The following is a 20129-nucleotide window of genomic DNA, read 5'->3' on the forward strand; positions in this document are numbered from 1 at the left end:
CCGCCTTAGTTTTAGGCAGAGGTTTTTATAATGGCGCGACGTGTTGTTTTCCTTTGATCGTCTTCGCCTTCTTCTTTTCAGCCCTGGAGAGTACCTTAATTCTTCCTTTCGTTTTTTACCAAGTTCGCTCTGCAATGGGCTGTCAGCGATCCGTTTGGTACTCGTGGTGTTCTCCCCGGGAAGCGCGGTTGTTTCTGCTTCCTGCGGATTTTGTCTTACTTTCCATGCTCGCCTATGGTATGAAATCCTGTCCAGGAACTCTTCCAGTTCCATTAGCCCGTTTTCCCCCCCCTTGCCGACGTTTTTCTGGAGGAACGCCGCAGATCGCATGTGCTTCACAACTGCCGTGCATTTCTTACTAAGTCTTTCCTCTTCAGCTTGCGCCAGAGTAATCGACAGTCATCCCACTCGATTTATATTCGAAACCATTTTATTAGTTTCGGCAGTTTCTACTGCGCCTCTTTCCACAATTATAGCACTGTGCTGGCCTATTAGTGGGTCATCTCAGGAATACTTGGCGCAGAACAGTAGAAACGGAGCGTAGGGTTCTCGAGGAGTCCTGGCAGGAATTGAAGTGCATTTCAGAGGACCGGGTCCGATGGGACGTAGGAGTGGCTGAGGCGCTATCGCCTACCAAGAGGCGAACGGCTAACATATTATGATAACTTACCTGTGGGTTCAACGCCCTTATATATACGCCATGGTCTCCGTTGTTAATTTTGATGGGATATCCTTCTTCTCTACACTTTACAAAAATACACTAGAGGCAAACTGCTCTTAAGGGAAGCACCAAGTGCTTCTCTGCATTCATCGCTCTTATCTTAACTTGCTAAAGAAACTACTCTATTGGTTTTGAGGGTGCTTCACTTTCGCTTTTCTCCGTTATACTGATTTTGATTTTTTCCCCGACGAAAGACGACGCTCGAATCGATGGTGACTTCATTGCAGTATAAGATGCCATAGCTGCTAAGTTCCCACCCGACGTGGATGCGAATTATATTCAACTTGGGTGGTTAGCCTAAAAAGATCCCGTTAACCATCAAGCGGTTACGGACTTAGAACTTCCTCAATTCCCAAACAAAAATGTTTTTTTCGGACAACTTTGCAGCTACATTGTGTTTGTGATTATACATAAAAGAACCTTTTTACCCCTTAGGCACTTTTGGTCTGCTACAAGGGCAGAGATGAGCGCCTAATGAGTTGCCTCTGCCTTGTACGAAACCGTCAGTCGCCTTTCTCCTATAATTGTTATCCTTCAATAGGATTACCCTAACCCCAAGAACTGTTAAAAAGCTTTTCTCCTGAGTGCATATGTTCGAATGGGTTTATTGAGCTTTGACTGCACAAGTAGTGACCAAATCTGCCTTCTCTTATCTGCGCCATTTTAGTCATGCTGAGATGTGTAATTATTATTTTCCTTATAAAGTTCATTGTATCTCTTGGGAAGCATTTTGATGAAATAATTACACCCGGCATGGTAGCATTCAAAGTTGTTCATACACAAAATATGGTGTATCCTGTGTGCAGTTGCCAAATCTCCCATCAGCCGCGTCAATTCGTGCCGATAAAGGCACTCCGAATAAGTGACGAACTCCCACCCGAGGATAAAACTCAAACCAAATATGGAGGACGAGAAAGGAACTTTATTTAAGGTGCAGGGGTTCTGAAGCCCGGTACTGGCGTTTTTTGGAAGTGAGCAAGCGGACTCCCCGCCGTCGATATGCAACGACCGCGGTGCCTCAGTAGTGGAAAACTGGGCTACCTTAGCATATAATGCTCCAAGACATCTTAGTGGAGTGGAAATAAGATGCCCACCGGATCCCTTTTGCAAGAGCTCACAACTTGGAAGGTCACCACCGAGGGCAAAACTATCTCAACTTGGATAATCCCCGGATCGAGAAGACTGAAGTTTTAAAAGAGGAGCATAGAAGGCAACAAACTACAAAAACGTTTCTTCCACTGCGAGAACATATAAATGTACTATGTGAGTTCATCAAGTAGAGGCGGGTTCTGATAAGGGGCATTAAGTTGTCCTATAGTCAGGCGGTGGAGGAGAAAAACGTCCAAGCGTATGCGGCAAAGTCACTTGGAAGACACAGATGAACCCTCCTCCACATAAGGAAGGTGAGAACGCAGGCAGACGGAGTAGGGATGGAATAAGGGAACCCTGTGGTGCCCAGCAAGCAGCCAAGAAAAAAAAAACAAAGATGATTGAGCCGACGAAAGTTCTGGGTAGTTCTTCGATTACAGCTCCAACTTTGACAAAAAGAGAAGAGTCTATAGCTCATTAAGAAAAAGAAAAATGTGATTCGTTTGGAAATAATAATTATTTCCAAGAAAGGAAGGATCTTACGCCGATATCCTTCGGAATGTCAAAGACAATCCGGAATTGACAGGCCTGGGCAACAGTGTGAGTCGCATCAGGTGTACACAGAAGGATGATCTGATGCTGGATCAGCGGACAGCGGATAGTTTTCGCGGTCAGGAGGAAAAGGTGCTAGGTGAGCAAGCAAAAATGAAAGCTCGAAAGCACCAGACCTAGACGAGATCAAATTATGCGAGATTATCTGTGTTCCGTGACCGGATAGCTAAGTGGTTAGAACACAAGGTCATACGGAAGGTCGGGGTTCAAATCTCACTGGAGGCAGTGGAATTTGTATCGTGATTTGACTTCCGATACCAGTGAACTCAGCTGAGTCTAATCACGGTAATAATCTCGGGCGAGCGCAATGCTGACCACATTCCCTCCTACAGTGTACTGTAGTGTACCGTTACGGTCTTCAATAAAGTGCTCTAACACACTTAAAGGCCCTGATCCAATATGGATTGTTCCGGCAACGATTATTATTATTATTATTATTATCTGTGTTCAATTCAACCTTAGCTGGATAGAAGAAATCGCGATAAATAGGGTAAAGAAGGCGTATGGAGGTAAACAGACCGCTATTATTATGTACCTTGCCGATTGAATCAAGGATTAAACTGATCATCGCGGGCAAGATAAGAATAGGTTCGGTCGCATGCCAACTTAGGGAGCAAGTATTTCTCAAGAGGTGCTTCAGATGCCTCGATTTTGGCCATTTTGCAGTGAGTGAGCACGATAGGTCGAGAAAGTGCAGGAAATGTGGAGGAGACGGACATCTTTTCAAAAACTGCACTGAAGATCCATGATGTATGTTGTGCGGAGGGAAAAAGGGACTGCACGACCGACACGTTGTAGATGGTTGATTGCAGGTATCCGCCATATACAAGGCAGTTCAGGATATACTCTCGCAAACCATTTGAGATTCGAATGTGAACATGGTGGTAATCTGTGAACCTTACCATAATTACGGTAGTATTACATGCGTGAAAGACTCAAGGTAGCGGCAAGGGCATGCGGACGACAAGCCATTCAAAGAACAATGACATTTCCCGAGCTGGCTCTGTATGAAAAAAATCAACGGCGTCCACATCTACACCTGTTACGCTACTCCTAGTCCAACATTAGCGCAATATGAGGAGATGTTAGACGCCTTGGACAGTTGTCGATTTGAATCAATACCTCGTGGGCCAGTGGGATGGTCTGGCGAGTGAGCCCAATTGACCACCAGGTCATCTTTCTCGACATCCGGAAAAAGGGAGATGACGGTCAAGTAAGCAACATTAGCTGGGTGGTCTACTGTAGCTTTGGTGGAAGAAGCTTCCCTGGCAGCATTAGAAGGAGGTCATAACCCGAATGGGACGGCGCTGGAAAAAGTAAGCCAGCTATGTCAGCGAGTAACTGAGGCATGTGGCACTTCAACGCGGCGCCAAAGCTCCACCATAGTAGGAGACCAAACTAATGGTGGAACCAAGAAATCGCGCTGTTGAGAACATCCTGTCCGCGAGCGAGGAGGCTTTGCTAAAGGACAATAGGACCAGGCCAGACCGTCGGCAGTCGGAGAAAGAGTACTGCGATCTTCGAAGTAGTCTTAAGAAGGTTATATGATAAAGCAAGCGGCATTGCTACAAGCAGTTGTGCCTTGAGGCAAATAGGAACCCGTGGGGCGCTGCGTACAAAGTTGTAATGAACAAGATTCGTGGGCAAAATTACCCTCAAGTGACATGCCCGCGACTCTTGTTTAAAATGATTCTAATCCATTTCCCCCAACAAGAAGAAAATGGATCTCAACTAACGGTGCAACAAGACGTCTTCACAATCTCCGGGGTGACCGAGGAGGAACTGCGAGGGATGTGTGGACGAATTGGGGATAATAACGCTCTGGGATTGGACGGGATTCCAAACAAAGCCCTGAAGTTGGGTGTTAAAATCAAGCCCGCATGGCTCATAAATACATTTGAATGAATGAATGATGGAAGGAGTGTTTCCCGACCAAAACGGAAACGGTATAAGTTGGTTCTGCTACCGAAGTCCCAAAGAACAACTGGCGCGCCTCCAGTGAATGTCTCTGGTTATTAGCTCCGATAATCGGGATTTATCTCTCGCACGCGTACGAGACGGACGACGTAATGAAGGAATATGTTGAGGCAGCAGGTGTTCCGTAAGAACCTGTATCGGGGCCCTTACTGTGGAACACAATGTATGCCGAAGTGCTCGGCCTTCTCATGCCTAAGTAGGCAATGCTAATTGATTTCGCAGATGACTTGGCGATGACAGTATTTTCGAAACACTACCAAGACTTGTATGGAAATAAAACCACTCATGCCATAAAAGCATAGCATGGTCAAATGGTGAAACCTGACCTGGCGAACGATAATACAAAGGCGATCCTTATTACCAATTGCAGGAAAAATAGTACTGTCAAAATCCGGGTTGGTGATCACGGGATCGTTTCAAAATCGTTCACTAGATACCTGGGGGTAATGATCGATGCCAAGTTGAGCTTCAAGGGGCACCTGGACTATGCGCGCGAAAAGGCAGCAAAAGAGAACTCCCCTAATATGGAAAGTCAAATCTATTCGCCGTTATTGTTTATGGTAGGGGAGGTGAAATCCATCTCGGGCGTGCGCACTGGATGACATAGTGAACCAAAGAAGGATAAGTTCGGCATACCGGCCAATCGCGCTGACTACGTGTAGTGCATATTGGATAGTATCCGGTGAGGCAATGTGTGTCATCGCGAGCATGATTCCCTTGGATCTTCTAGCGAGTGAGGCGCACTGTCTCTACCGGAGAAGAAGGGTGAACCCGGAAAAGTGACTGCGGGCTTCCGGAGATGGCAACAACGGTGGGATCATTCCAAAAAAGGCTGGACCCATATCATGATCCCGTGTATTGAGAGATGGGTCGATCGAAAACTCGGAGAACTGAATTACTACCTAACACAGTTCCTTACGGGACACGGTAAATCCAGGAAGTACTTGCAATACTACACCCGAGAACTCGGAACATATTATGTTTCATTACCTGAGATTCGCGATTGAAAGAGGGAGGTTAAACAACACCCTCAATGCAGTTGTCGGCTCCCAAAATTCCGTGGAGATGCTGAATTCGGAAACAAATTGGATTGCGATAAATGTAACAGTAATTACGATACAGGAACTGGATCAAGTCCGGAAAGCGCGACGGACGTGCGAGTTAATCGTGCTGATGTAAACCAGAGCCTTCGCGAAATAATACTTGACGGTGGCCGACGGGGACATGGACGGACGAGTGGGAGTGGTTTTAATGGGTGAGAATCCCAGACACTGCTGCAATCTGGGGCAGCAGCGTCTTTTCACGATTCCCACCTCCTCCTATAAAAAGAAATATATGTATATATATGTATATGTATACTTTGTACTAATAAAATAAAGTCATCCTGAAGAACACAACAACTGCTGCCTGGTCTAGACCCCCCTTAGTAAGGAGCGCCAAACATCCCAGTTGCGTTGAGGTCCATCAACTAGACATCCCTAGCAGCCATCTGACGTCTTGGCTGACGCCGTCAATCCATCCAAGGGCATCATTTTATACTATAGATATTACCCTTATCAATTTTCATATCAAGCTTACCTATGCGGATTAGGTATACCCCCACCGCAACCTATTGAACAGGATTTTATCTACAAACAAACGGTAAATATCGCTTATAAATTTCTTTCATATACATGCATATAGGTTTCGGAATCGTTCATCCCCCTGTTGGGGGCTAATTAATAAAATCAAATACTTTTAATTCCTTCCCCCTCTCATTTTCTGAAAAGCGTAAACATTCTGGCAGTGCACCATTTCTATTATGAAAGGTATGCAGTAAATTGGCTTGGACATTTCGCCAGAGATGAGAGATTTATCTACCCAGAATACGCGTAATTCGCCGCAGAGTATTTGAATTAAAAAGAATCCCAAGAAACAGACCAGGCAACGAATTCTAAAACCTACAAACATTACAGTCTCCCACAGTTCGTTATTAGATTTCGAGTTTTAGATAAGGCACAGGACGATTGTGGCCATCACAATACCTTTGAATCCCGAAAATACCTCCGAGAAGCCAATACAACTTACCTGAAATAAACACATCAAAATCTCGTGAGTATGAGGAACAAATATTCAATATTTTCCCAAACTTTTCCAATCGACTTCGCTTTTCTGGCTGTTTATGGAAGCAAAACGAAAGAAAAGTAGAAAATCGACTTTGTTGTGAAAATACACAATTCTTTACAAAATCGGAAATCAAAACAATCAAAAGTTACGATAAAGATATTTCCGCTGTTAAATGTTATGTTGCCTTTTTTCCTCGTCCCTTGTCCTCCCCAATTCCTCGCCGGCTCAAAGTGTACATTTATGGGAATTTACTACTCTCGACCAAGCCGAATTTGAAGTAGGACGACTTCTTAGCTCATAATATTGTAGATACTTTGGGTTTCCTCAATTCCGTTAAAAATATCTTCTCTCCGAGATACATTCTGCTCGTATACGCATAGATACGGAAATAGTATATCGACCGGCAATGTGGACGTGGAGAGGGAGTAAACATGAAAGTGAGATAGCTGGAAAATACGGTTCCAATTTTCCGGATGTGCTCAAACCATCGTATTTATGTGTTTATTGGACCTTTTTATTAACTCGAAAATCTTTTAATGATTTCCTCTACAGAAGAACAAACACGCTTTCTCCATTTTCCTTTGCGGTAATTTTTCTTTCCAACAATGAAAATAGTCCTGATGGACTAGGGTAAGTGGGCACGGAAGAATCAGGAATCCTCCGTTCGTTTTCTGTTTTAATGACCACATCGGAAAGTATATTTTATGGTCGATAGAAGCCAATGATTGGCATATAAATGGAGAGAGCCCATAAATAGCGCAGTAAGCAATCGGACCGAAGTGACTTGAGAAAAGTAAAGATGCCAGGATTTCGCCATCGTACGGCGAAAGATGTATCTGCGGTCGTAGGAAAAATCTGTGGGAAGTAGATGCTTTTCGCTTGTGCCTCAACTGATGGCACTAACGGAGGAAATGTATGTATGCCATGTATGTTCACTTATGTAGGTATGCGTTAATATTGAACGTCCTCTGAATAAAACATGGAGGCACTACCTTCATAGGCCATTGACGGAAATCAAATGTTTCACTTCCCAAATTGGAAGAACAATATGACGGCAGGCCTCGCAGTAGCAAGTACCGGAATTCAACACAAACCGAAATTACTTTATTATAAGAGGCTTCGCACTATTTTCCTTGACTTGACGGCCAGGAACCTGGTTCAACATTCCGAAAATGTTTTGTAATCTACGTAATCAGCGTAACTTTCAGTTACTTCCTGCCTTTTGTTTATAACGCCCCGAGAAATTATGTCCTCCCACATTTACATATTAGCAAAATTGTTAACTAAGAGCCTTGTAGGCCACCCTAAATGCCAATTGCTTAATAGCCGCCTTTTTCGTAATTCAATTAGCTCAGAAACTTGCCCAGTCATTTACTTGAGCGCTAAGGCTTTCCCATTTGATCCAAAAATAAATTCTTTATTGCCTTTCTTTATAGTTTTCGTGCTGTACAAAGAAGGTCCTTTGTTACGTTAACCTGACTTAGCTGGTAAAAGGGACTCGGTCCCATTGTGAAACCTCAAAAACATTGGTGACTTTTCTTTTGTCGTTCAAAACAGCAACTACAACAAGAGCGGGAGAAAGTGCCACCCTTAAATGTAAGTACATTAGAAGCTTTTTATAGTGTATCCTTGTCCTTTTGTTAAATTCAATAGCACTTGATGAGCTGACTGGAAAACCGCACATCTGGAATGCGTTTATTTGTTCCCTACTCCCGATAAAATCAGATTACCCAACGAAAATGCATGAATGGGAAGTGGAAAATTGCTACGTAAATTCTCAAGTAGATTAAATTTCCGGGAACACTTCGACTTCTCGGGTAAGTAAGAGCTTCAAGGAAAAGTGGAAGGAGCACGATGTGGTAGGCGAACACATGGGTAGTATCTATATATTTTGCTGGTTTCACAGTTTATTTCAAAGAAGAGCATATACTCACACTCCGGCATGCAAATTTCCAATATTTTCCAAAATTCTTCGTAAACGAAGTCGGCGAAGCTTCTGTAATTGTAAGATGTCTTTGGAGGCGAATAATATCTTCAACTTTCTGTTGAAATGTTACAAAATCTCGAACAAAGAAAAGGAATTATTACACTATAGAAAGTTTGTGTCTAAAAGCGAGAGCCTTCATCACCATCATCATCAACGGCGTAACAACCGGTATCCGATCTAGGCCGGCCTTAGTATGGAACTCCAGACATCTCGGTTTTGCCCTAAAGTCCACCAATTCCATATTCCCAAAAGCTGTCTGGCGTCCTACCACATCACTCAAACTGATATTGCTCTTATAGATGGGTTAGATTATCATTGCTGCTCCATCGCAACCTATTGACCAGATGGTAGTGGTATCGCTCATAAATTTCATCCTTATATAGGCTACCGAATCGTCCATCCCTATGTAGGGGACTAAAAATTCTTCGGAAGATTCCTCCCTCGAACGTGGCTAAGAGTTCGCAATTTGGCTTGCTCCGAACCCAAGCCTGGTTTCGAGAGTAATCCTGCAGCTTTTATTGAGCTTCGCACAGGGCTAGTCTAGTCACTCTTATCAATTTAATCGGGATACCTAACTCTCATGGCGGGGTACAGTTTTACTCTGACTATACTATCAAAGGCGATAGTAGCGCGGCTTTGAAGTCAAAGCGAAAATGGTACAACTGATGGCCATATTCCAACAGTTTTTCCACCATTTACCGCAGAGAAAATCTGATCCGTTGCTAATCTGCCTGGAGTGAAGCCTCTCTGGTGTGGGCCAATGGTATTCTGGGCATATGGTGCTATTCGGCCTAGCAAGATAGCGAAGAATATCTTATGGATGGTACTTAGCAATGTGATATCTCTATAATTGCTGCACTGCATCCCTCGTTGCCAACCGCTAGGCATTGGTTCACTCTTCACCTTGAGCATAAGTTGATGAACCGCTTGATGTAGTTGGTTGCATCCATATTCAACTTCTATTCAATTAATTGCACAAACCGTTTCTTCCGTACTTGGTGGTGGCCGTCATCTTCAACAGGCGGAATCTCCAGGTTGTCGATATTCTGGTTATTGAGCAGCTCATCAAAGTACTCAACCCATCGCTCCAATAGGTTCATACTGTCAGAAATCAGATTTTCCTCTCTCCTGCGGACTTGTTGGTAAAACTTGCGCGCCTGGTACGGTTGCTCCTATACTTTTCAAGGTCAGACTTTTTTGGTTGCCCCGGGCTTCGTTTTTCTGTCTGTGAAGTCGCTTCTGCACTCGACGAAATTCGTAATAGATCTCTGCGCGTCCCCGCGTTCCTTGAGAGTGCAGTATTGCCCGGTATTCTTCCTTTCCATTGCTCTACTGCTTTCATTCATCCTAGATCCAGTCAACCAACCAGTCCAATTGCTTTTGCGACTGTGACCAAGTATGTTTGTAGCAGTATCAATGATAACGTTCTTCACGTGATTTTGAAAATTTTCTGTGGATCCCGTGTATCTAAGACCTGTGTTAACTGCTGTTATTGTGGCGCTAATTTCCCCCTTATAGGTGTTGTGAAGGACTCTGTAATAGACGGCTTTGGTATTCACTCTCACCTGATTGTCAGATGGAATTCAAGATGGTATTGTTATTCGGAACTCCATGCCGGCGAAACAGTGCTTATAATCTACACTGGCCCCCTATTTGTTCTGGCATTCATCAAGGCTTCAACATGTGGTCAATTTGGTTATAACCGAGGCCCCCGTATGTTTGTTGATCGCTTTCCGCGGAAATCACTGCTAGTTTGATAATCCACAGTTCGTTGTAATTGGTAACTTTGTGTAAGCTATGGGAGTCAACGTATCGCCTAAAGACAAGTTCCGTCCCTACGTGGCTCTTAAAATCTCTAAGTTGAATTTGATATCATACCTGGACCATGCTTCTAGAATTCGTTCTATTGACTTCTAAAAGTATCCGTTCTATGACGTTTTCGTTGCTGGGTTCGTCGTTGTATAGTCAATCCAGTACGAAACGCCTTTCATGGCTCCATAACTTTGGTTTTCCATGTCGATTTGTAGGCTCTACCCAACCCTCAACCTGGATGATTTAGTACAATTTGCCCCCTTTTTAGTCGCGGGTAACTCGTTATCCTTCTCTGTCTGTAGTTTTTCATTAAGGAAGAACTTCCATCTATCACCACGTGGAGCTGGAGAGAGATTTGGTAGAAAAGCTGGTGGTGTTTGTTCAACATTTTCAAGTTTTATGCTTCATCGTGTGCACCAATTCACGTTTCGGTCCGGGCCAATACTACCCTTTGACATCCGCCAAAGCGGCTGGTGGTGAACATTTTTTTTTGTTCCCAACTGAGTAGCCTTCGAGGAGCTCAGAATCTAAAATCTTTTCATCCAGCGAGACTTCAGAAATGCAAGTGATGTTGTGATGGTAAACTAAGTGAAACGCAACAGTTTGGCTCTTAGACCTCTCACATTTCGATAAGGGTTTTGAGTTAATGAACGTATCGTTTATGTTAGTCGGCGAGGTAGGTGGGTTGAGCTGCATGTAAATTTCCCACTTTCTTGTGCGCCAAAAGGAAGGTTAGGAGACGGCATCGATGTCCTGGACAGAACATAGGCCCTCTTGAATATTTCATAACTAGTGGAGTGCTTTATAGATCGAAGTCGGGCCCATTACTCTAATATATAATTTACCGCGATGTACAAAACTCCCACGACAAATTTGGTGGATGGACTAGATACACATTTTGATGACGTTTTTTGTGCACCGTGAGACATTGGTCAGATTATAATGAAGCTGCACTAGTCAGCAATTGCAAGAAGAGGAACCCTTCACATTTGACACCGAATAGCAAATAGTAAAGTAGTCTAGGTATATACCTCGATGTCATGCTAGGTCACTTAAACACTTAAACTTGAAGGTATACCTCACCTACGCAACCGAGAAAATAGGCAAGTATAGCCGTGCTAACTAGCTTGATGCACATCGTCAAAGGGACCAAATCATCGAGAGGACTATGCGCTGGCCTTACTAACATACTATAGATAGTATCGATGTGGACAAATGCCTTTGAGGTGAAGTCGTACAAGAAAAAATTGTCCGATTTACATCATATGAGTGCATTGACCATTGCGAGTGTATTTTGAACAAATCGTATGGAACAGCACTCGTAATTACGGGGATAATAGCTGTTGACAATTTGTCTGAAAGGAGTAGGAGTGCAAGGTGTTAGGTGACCATAATGTCAAGTATCGGTGGTTGGATCAAAAAAACGCGCATAATCAAGGTGTACCGGAAATCCTGGCATAATGCTCACAAAATGATTTGGATATACAAGCTAATTCCAAATATCCAGCTTTAGATAATATACAGCCATGGGGAAGTCCTCTAAAATTTGGTGCAGTCTCTGACGAGACGTGGTTGATACCGCCGCCCCATTACTTATATTTTTCTGGACATGATGGTCCCTTCTTACTCCAAATACCATAATGAATACGTGGACCCAAAGTATAAACTGTTCGTGTGTCGGTAATTTGCCAGCGAAAAGGCACCATGAGTTGAATTTAGGAGCAGCTTTGCACAGATTCATACAGTTCCATTATATTATAAAAGCATTGGGATGGATCTTCGTTCTTTCAAAGAATCTCTCTATCAGATTGAGAATGAACTCTCGAAGAGAGTTTATACTTACTCGTCGATACACTTTGGCACTGAGGTCGCACTTCTTGGTTTTCCAGTTGAACGACAAGTACAACAGTATCAGTACAGTACCTGAATCTTAATATTCTATGTTTCCAGTGCGGAGCTTCAAACAATTAGTTTTTATGTGGATAGATCCACATCTACACTTTTTCCGAAGATTGATGACTTGTGTTTTTGTCTCATTTATTTTAATACCCCAGGTCTGGTAGTATTGTATATGCAGAGATCTGACAAATAATTCTCAATTACATTAGCTACCTTATCGGGTCTAAGATTAAACGAAAAAATAGGCGTATTGCGTGCAGTTCTGTGCCCCTCTCAGTGGTTGAAGCGTCAGATGTTGTAAAGTGTTGGTTCTGAAATGTGTCGCTGCGGTAGGAGATCAGAGTATCCACCTCAGACGCTGATATTAAAGATCCCAGCTTTACCTTCATGAAGTCAGATACTACTGTTGGTTTGTCTTTGCTATTAAAGTTGTCGTTGTTGTTGATGGGAGCTTAGCACGGGTTGCGAACCCAAACGAGTGGTTCAGAAAGATCCTTTTCAGATCACAACATTGGACTAGCCTCAGTTGGATAGGAGGGAGACTCGCTTAAATTTTTGAGGTTCATGAGTTACTTACGTTACTCTTTTTCTTTACGCAGCTATCTTCGCTACTGTACAAGTACTCCGGAAATAGCTATTGTTTATGATGCGATTCATTATGTTTTTTACGACAACATTTGCAATATCATCTGCCCCGGTCAACTTTTTACCATTAAGGTTTTTTGTGGTGACTGCGAGTTCTGATAAACTGAAAAACATTGCTGTAGCTATTTTTGCAGAGTGCTCACGAAGAGACCCTTTGATTGTTGAATCCAGAATCAAAGTGATGACCGGATTGTTTCTAAGGAGATTTCTTATCATCATTCGCAGCTTCAAAGAGAAGGAAAGTTTGAGCTCCACTGCAAAGTGGTCCGACATACCTGGTGATGTTTTGCGGAATACCATCTGGAATGTTAGTTTGGTTTCGACAAACAGCGGGAAACTATCTTCTAGGCAAGACCATCCCAAACAAGTTTAATGGGTGTTGGCTGTGGATATACTTTTCAATGGTTACCCAATTGAAATTTTCTGCCGAATCGCCTCAATGAGTGTACCCGAGTTGAAGTTGAAAAATTAGGTTGAAGTTGAAATGGGGAAAGCCTTCTGGTCTGTCCACCATCGTTGGTTTTTATTAATGCCGCTGCCAATGATTGGTTTGCAGATCTCCAATAATGACTTCCTAAAATTCATAGTCTGACTATATTTAACGGTTTTGTCCAGGGTAGAGGCAACTCATCAGATGATGCCTCTGCCCTGCGAGCAGGGTCATCGAAGTGGGTACTGGATGTTGTTGGCAGCGAATTATTGCTGCTCATTAATTTAAATTTGTAACGATGGAGCCATGGTTCTAGGAAGAGTATCCGCTAGTAAATGTTGTTGCAGCTGGTTGATTTGAATTCGCTGGCACTCTAGCTGTTGGCCATAACGGCCTTCTGCTGCTACAGTTCCCTACATCTTCGTTCTGGTTCCGTGATTCACTCCTCCTTCGGAGAGAATTCTCCTGTGGAAATTACTTTGATGACCCTGTAAGCACTCTAGAAGCCGGCCGAACTTCGGTGAAAAACGGACCACATAGATTAGGTTCAAATAAACTACAACAGCTATAAGCAGCTACAAAGCAGCTTGAGATGTCGGTTCCACATACCACAGGATTGTTAAAAAACAATTTGACAATAACACTATAGTTATTGTTAGGCCTTAATGGGCCTAATGCCGTGTAGAATTGATCCCACGTTCTTCTTCAAATACCGATGCATATTGTGGCGACAATCAGAGTTACGCTGTGACAAGCAACGACGGTACCCGTCTGTACTGAATGCATAGCTCAGCACTTATACCGGTAGATGCAACATTTTCTCAAATCTTTGCCAAACTAAGGAGTACGGCCCTTGAACTGAAACATAACCCCATGTCGAAGGCCTTTTGTCTGCTTGGATGTAACCACAACCCCCATGGAACTCCCACTAGGAGGCTAACCACTGATAACCGGCCTGAAATTACATGAACCAGGAATTCTCTTTAATCATGTAAATTTAGAAGGATATACCCGTCCTCGCGGTATCAGTGTACCCCATGGCAGAAGCCACCTCAGATGAGTCCCCGTGCAGTCCTATCGCACCACGACCAGCAAGTCAAAGTGAGTACAGCGTTTTGGTGGACTACGTATAGGTTTCCCTGTACTACTAGTTTTGGTTCGGCTCACCGATTTCCGGCTTTGTCTTCCTTCCCGCCACCTCAGAGAATCATTACAATTACAGTGGCAATTATCTGCGGTAACTGAAGAGCAACTTGTATAAGACTTGTACAAGGATTGGGTGAAATAGAGAAATTAGTTATTATGCCAGCCTATAATACCACCCTAATTCATTGGTGCAGCAGGGAAGATTTTTATAGCATGACTAACAAAATCATAAAATGGCCAAAATAAAACACGGAACTTTTTAACCATCAATCGTAGGAAAAAAGGCAATTGGAATTCAGATTGAATTGAAAGCTTGTTGCCAATAATCTAAATGCGACGGTCAATGTCATGGAGCACGTGGGCTGTATCAGCAATTATCAGCGTTAACAACAAAGAAGTCCAACGCCAAAGGCTCGCCATGCAGCCACCAATTACTCCTGAGCCAAGTAGTTTACACGATCTTTCTATTCTCGGGAGGAAGCGCGAATGTGCAAGGGTAATTTACAAAAGGAGAGCTTGACATACTACTCATTAGAGTCAAGTACGTTTTGCTCTTTTAGGATAGCCTCAGGCCAGGCAGCATGTGTCACTGCAGCAACGGTTTCCATAAATCGCCTGGAAAATTCAAAGCAATCCCTGTACGAGAGAAAGGGAATAAAAATGATACAATATATCAGCCAAAAATCACCGAAAAGACAGCAATAACGTTTGAATGATTCACACTAGGATCACCGCGACGATACATAAGAAAATGAATTACCACATGACGCAGTTTTCAGCGGAATAGGATGATACAGTAAGCATCCGCACCGATTTAGGTTAGATGCTTCTTCCTATTTCCCTGAAAATTAGCGACAGGTGAACTCTGTAATAGTCAGTAGTGTTTCGTAGCAATTCCGCGAGGAAAGAGGAAAAATATAATGGGGTAAGTTTTCCATCTCCACTCATGAGAAGGCAAATGGGCTGACAGCAGATTTTAATAAAGTTTTCCTTTCTACAAACCCTTAGACTGGAGAAAGCAAACAAACCACGAAAAATCCGCAGCAAGTTGCTTAGGTATGCTCCGCTTTTCTAAACTCGAATAGAATAAATTTCGCTTAGAGTTCAACGGAAGTTGCATCTCGAATATCCCTAAAACCTGATTGCAGTTTTTCTTAAAACACCTAAACAAAACAAAATAAAAAGCCTAGACCGAACAGCATTCTACTCCGTCCACCTCTGGCTAAAATTTCAGGACTTATTTTGTGCCTACCCCAACCCTTATTGTTTTACTTTATTCCAGCGGCTTTTCATATTTCAGTGAACTCCATTAAAGCTTTCCAATTTCAATCCGGCTTGAAGGCAACAAAGCGATGAAAACCCGAAGAATAGAGACAATTTTTAGAAATTAATGGCATAAACCTCTGAGGACTTCCAGGTAGTCGTTCTTCATGCTTTCGGAGTTTCCCCCTCCTTTCTTTATTTACACTCCAATTAAAAATGGGAGTGAAAGAATGGACTTTCACAACTCCTGAAATTTCGGAAGTGAAATTGGGCATTGTTCGTCATCGCTCTCTTATATGGAGCAGAGAATAGTTTTCGGGTCAGTAAAATAAAATAGCCCTCTGTTGTCGCTTAATGAGAATGGACGGAAAACAAAGTTAGCTGAAATAGGTCGAGAGGTTTCCAAACAAGGGAAAATGGAAAAAAATAAATTAGACTCCCAGAGAAATGGTAAATAGACAAAAAGAGTGAAGTGTTTTGTGTTGAAACTGTAACTTTATTCCACAAATTCATGAATTGGGGCACTTGTCAAATTTTGCTTGGATGCTTTTAAGGGTGGACAATATTGTAAAAGAAAAAATAAAAAAAGTTAAATGTTTGATCTGAAAGTATCTTTTACTGACAGAAATAAGTCGGGAAACCGGAAGCTTCTTCTGTGAGTATATTTGAGTGTAGAACTGCCCCATCTATACGTAGCCCGTTATGTATATGCATTTAGCATGTCCGACTACCCACTTTGCAGTTGTATTGATATTCAGATAATAGTATGATTTTGATGGGGATAATATGCTTCATACAATATTTTATAATACTACCAACTTTTATAACTCTGGCTAACCTTAAGGTATATACTATTATTATCTTAATTTGAACGAATATCGATATGGAGAGTATTTTGAGGCCTGCGCACCATATAGAAGCTGCTTCATGAATTTTACAGTTCTTTCGGTTGGGTAGTTTCTGAGAATGGGTCCGTTAAAGAAACCGTCACTTTTCACCCCTCCCACTCGCCGCCTTTCTAACAAATCTCAAAACTAAGACCAGCTTCGGAAAGTACTAATCGAGACCTTTCATTTGATACCCCACATGACTATATTCGGTGAAAAAACATCTTACACCCCCCTTTTACATGTATGAGGACCCCCCTAAATCTCAACGTAGAAGGTTATCACTACTGCATGTCCGGACGTCCACAGTTCCCACCTTCTCACCAAATTTCGTGTCAATCGGTATAGCCGTTTCTGAGAAAAGGGCGTGTGACAGACAGACAGACAATAAGACCTGTGCGTCCATCAGGCGCGTCCCTTCGTGCGGATAACGGAATGCTCGGTGCACGCATTTGGAGGTGTGCATGTATGGGCACGCTTATGCGCAGGCCGGGTAGGTAAACGCCCACCCGCTATGGGAAGGATACCCAGAAATAAAACCAAACATGGAGGTACAGAAGGAGAATAAATGTAGTGTTTCGGAAAAGCAGTACCCGCGGCTTTTGGGAGTGGGCAAGCAGGCTCCCGGCCGCCGATATCCCTCGATTGCAGTGCCTCGGTGGTTGATTACTTGCCCACCGTTGCATCGAATACTACAAGTAACCTGGCGAAAGAGGCATTTAAAAGGGGTCTATCACTCCCGAGAACGCATGTTCAAAATACACGAAAAGATGCTCCGCATTAGCCCATAGTGGGGTGACTACACCTGGTCGGAACATGGCGCAGGACTTAGTGTTTGATCCATTTAAGAGAAGCTCATGATCGTGCGATCTCCTCCGAAATCAACGTTGTTGAAGGAAGGAAATCAGGGAAACTCCCGGACGGCTAATAAATACGTAAGCGCCCAATGGAAAAACCAAGCGGAGGAGCTGTGGCACCAGGCCATCAAAAACACGGTCCGTACCATTCGTGTACTATACAATGGTGCCAAGGACGAAAAAAATGCCTCGAAGAAATCGATCGTCACCCAATTAACACAAGTGACACCCCCTCAAAATCCAAAGGGCGGTAAGTTTAAAAAGAGGAGTAGAGAGGGCGCGAACGTTTCTTTCGGATCCTCACAAAACGCGAAAAGGCAAAAAGGCCTCTCACCGGCCAAAGGAAATGCAAACAAAGTTACCAAAATCGTGGAAACTGCGGCGCCGGCTCCAATCGACCCAAGGGAGGCAAAGCCTCAAAAAGGAACCAAGGAAGCATGGACCAAGGTTGGCAGAAGGAAAAATACGGCACAGAAAAGAAGATTACGGCCCAAATTAATTATCATCTCCAAAAAAGCGGATATGACTTACGCCGATATCCTTAGGAAGCCCAAATCCGATCCTGAGCTGATGGACCTTGGAGAAAACGTCAGCCGAATCAGACGCTCCCAAAAAAGAGATTTGATGTTGTAGCTGAAGAAGTCTCCGGGCAAAACGGTAGAAAATTTCCTCGGCAAGGTGGAGAAGTCCTTAGGAGAGGAAGCACAAGTACGGGCCAGAAAGCAGAAGATTGTCATAGAATGTAACAACATTGACGAAATCACGACCAAGGAGGATATCCGCGACGCCTTAGAAAAGCAGTTTGGACCTCTTGGCTTGCAAGATTCTGCAATCAGTGGACTGAGGAAGGCATTCGAAGGCACGCAAACGGCAATCATAAGCTTACCAACTGAAGTAGCGTTCAAACTGCTGGCAGCTGGAAAAATACCAATAGGTTGGGTCGTTTGCCGACTCAGGGAACAGGTGTCCATCAAGCACTGTTCCAGATGCCTGGAATTTGACCACATAGCGTCGACTGTCGGCACGTAGCAGGTAGCAGCAGATGCCCAGTGTTTAGGAGAGCCTTGAATGCAGTGAAGAAATGAGGTTGATACAAATCAGCCTCGACCACTACAAGGCAGCGCAAGACCTTTTCTCGCAGACCATCTATGAGAAGCGAATCGAAGCTGCCATAATCAGCGAGCCTTATTGCAATAATAAGAGCGGTGCCTGGACTGTAGCTGTAACTGGCAAGGCGGCAATATGGGCTTGTGGAAATCAATCCATTCAAGAAGTGATGGAGTTTCGAGAAATTGGATTCGTCAAGGCAAAAATAGTTGGTATCTATATATATAGTTGCTATGGTCCAGCAAGCACGACGATAGCAGAATCCGAAGGAATGCTAGGTATGCTAGTCTCGGATGAAAGTCCTGGGGGTTTAACGTGAGTACCTGCCGTGTAGGCTTAATCCCACGGTCCTCTTCGGACACGGATTGATTTTGGGACCACAATCAGAGCCCCGCCATGCAAGTACAGCGGTCCTGGTTTATACTGAGTGCAGGCTCAGCATTCATACCAATGGATGCGAGGCCTATCTAACACCTCTGCCGCAACTAAGGGGTACGGCGCCCGAGTTGTACAGCACAACTCCACGCTTGAGCTCCGAGGAGCTCTGCCCGCGATGTAGGCATAACCACAACCACCATGAAACTCCCACTAGGGGGCCAACCGCAAATAACCGGGCCAAGAACACATCCTCCAGGAATTCTCCTGGAGCATATGCTCTCAGAGGGCCGTCCCGGTTCCCATGGTACCAGATAACCTCCGGTGAGGCTTCGTGGCCGAAGCCACTTCAGATGAGTCCCTTGCCGACTCGGGTCTGATCGCCCTCCTCGAGTACGTGGGCTAGTCTCGGATGGAAGAAGTCGAAACCCCAAGATTATAGCGGGTGATTTCAACGCGTGGGCCATGGATTGGGGCAGTCGCACTACGAACATCAGGGACCGTATCCTGCTCGAGGCTTTCGCGGCGCTAGACTTGGTGCTTGCCAATACGGGAAATGTTTCCACTTTTCGTGGGCCATGGTCGGGCTCAATAGTCGATCTGACATATGTGAGTACCACATTGGCGAGGAGAATGACATGGTTTGTAAAAAACTTCAGTCAATCCAGTCTCCATTGTTAGCCAAGTATCCCCTCTACGTTCTGTATCGAATTTGGCTATTAAAGATAAACCCGTGGATCACTCCAAGCCAACAATAATGCGAGCTGAGTTTTTTTCGTTCCAAATATGGTGATTAGAAGATCTTTCTTCCTATGGCTCAACGCTAGATATAGTAAAACCAATCGCTTTGACCCTTCCTATCAGTCAGTAGGGCTGCCATGAATGCTATATTTTAGTATTGAGTTTAAGATTGTTCCACCGCAATTCTCTTCTTCAATTAGGAGAGCCCTTCCAGAATTAAAGCGAAACTTGGAGCTAGGCGGTAAACACAGTTGAAGTTAATCTGTAATCAAACCGTAATCCAAAGGGTATTTCCCGCGCTGAGATTTGAGTAGCGAAAGGGTGCGAATAGAAGCGGTGGGTTTTGGGAACCTGGAATCCCTTAACCGTAACTGTCCTTTTCTCAGTAAAAGGACGTGGTCACCAGTGTTAGATCGAATAACTTTCCTTGGTAGAACTGGAACAGAATTATAGAAATCAAGAGCTAGTCAGTTCT

The sequence above is a fragment of the Hermetia illucens genome, chromosome 3, assembly GCF_905115235.1.
Source record: "Hermetia illucens chromosome 3, iHerIll2.2.curated.20191125, whole genome shotgun sequence".
Lineage (NCBI taxonomy): Eukaryota > Metazoa > Arthropoda > Insecta > Diptera > Stratiomyidae > Hermetia > Hermetia illucens.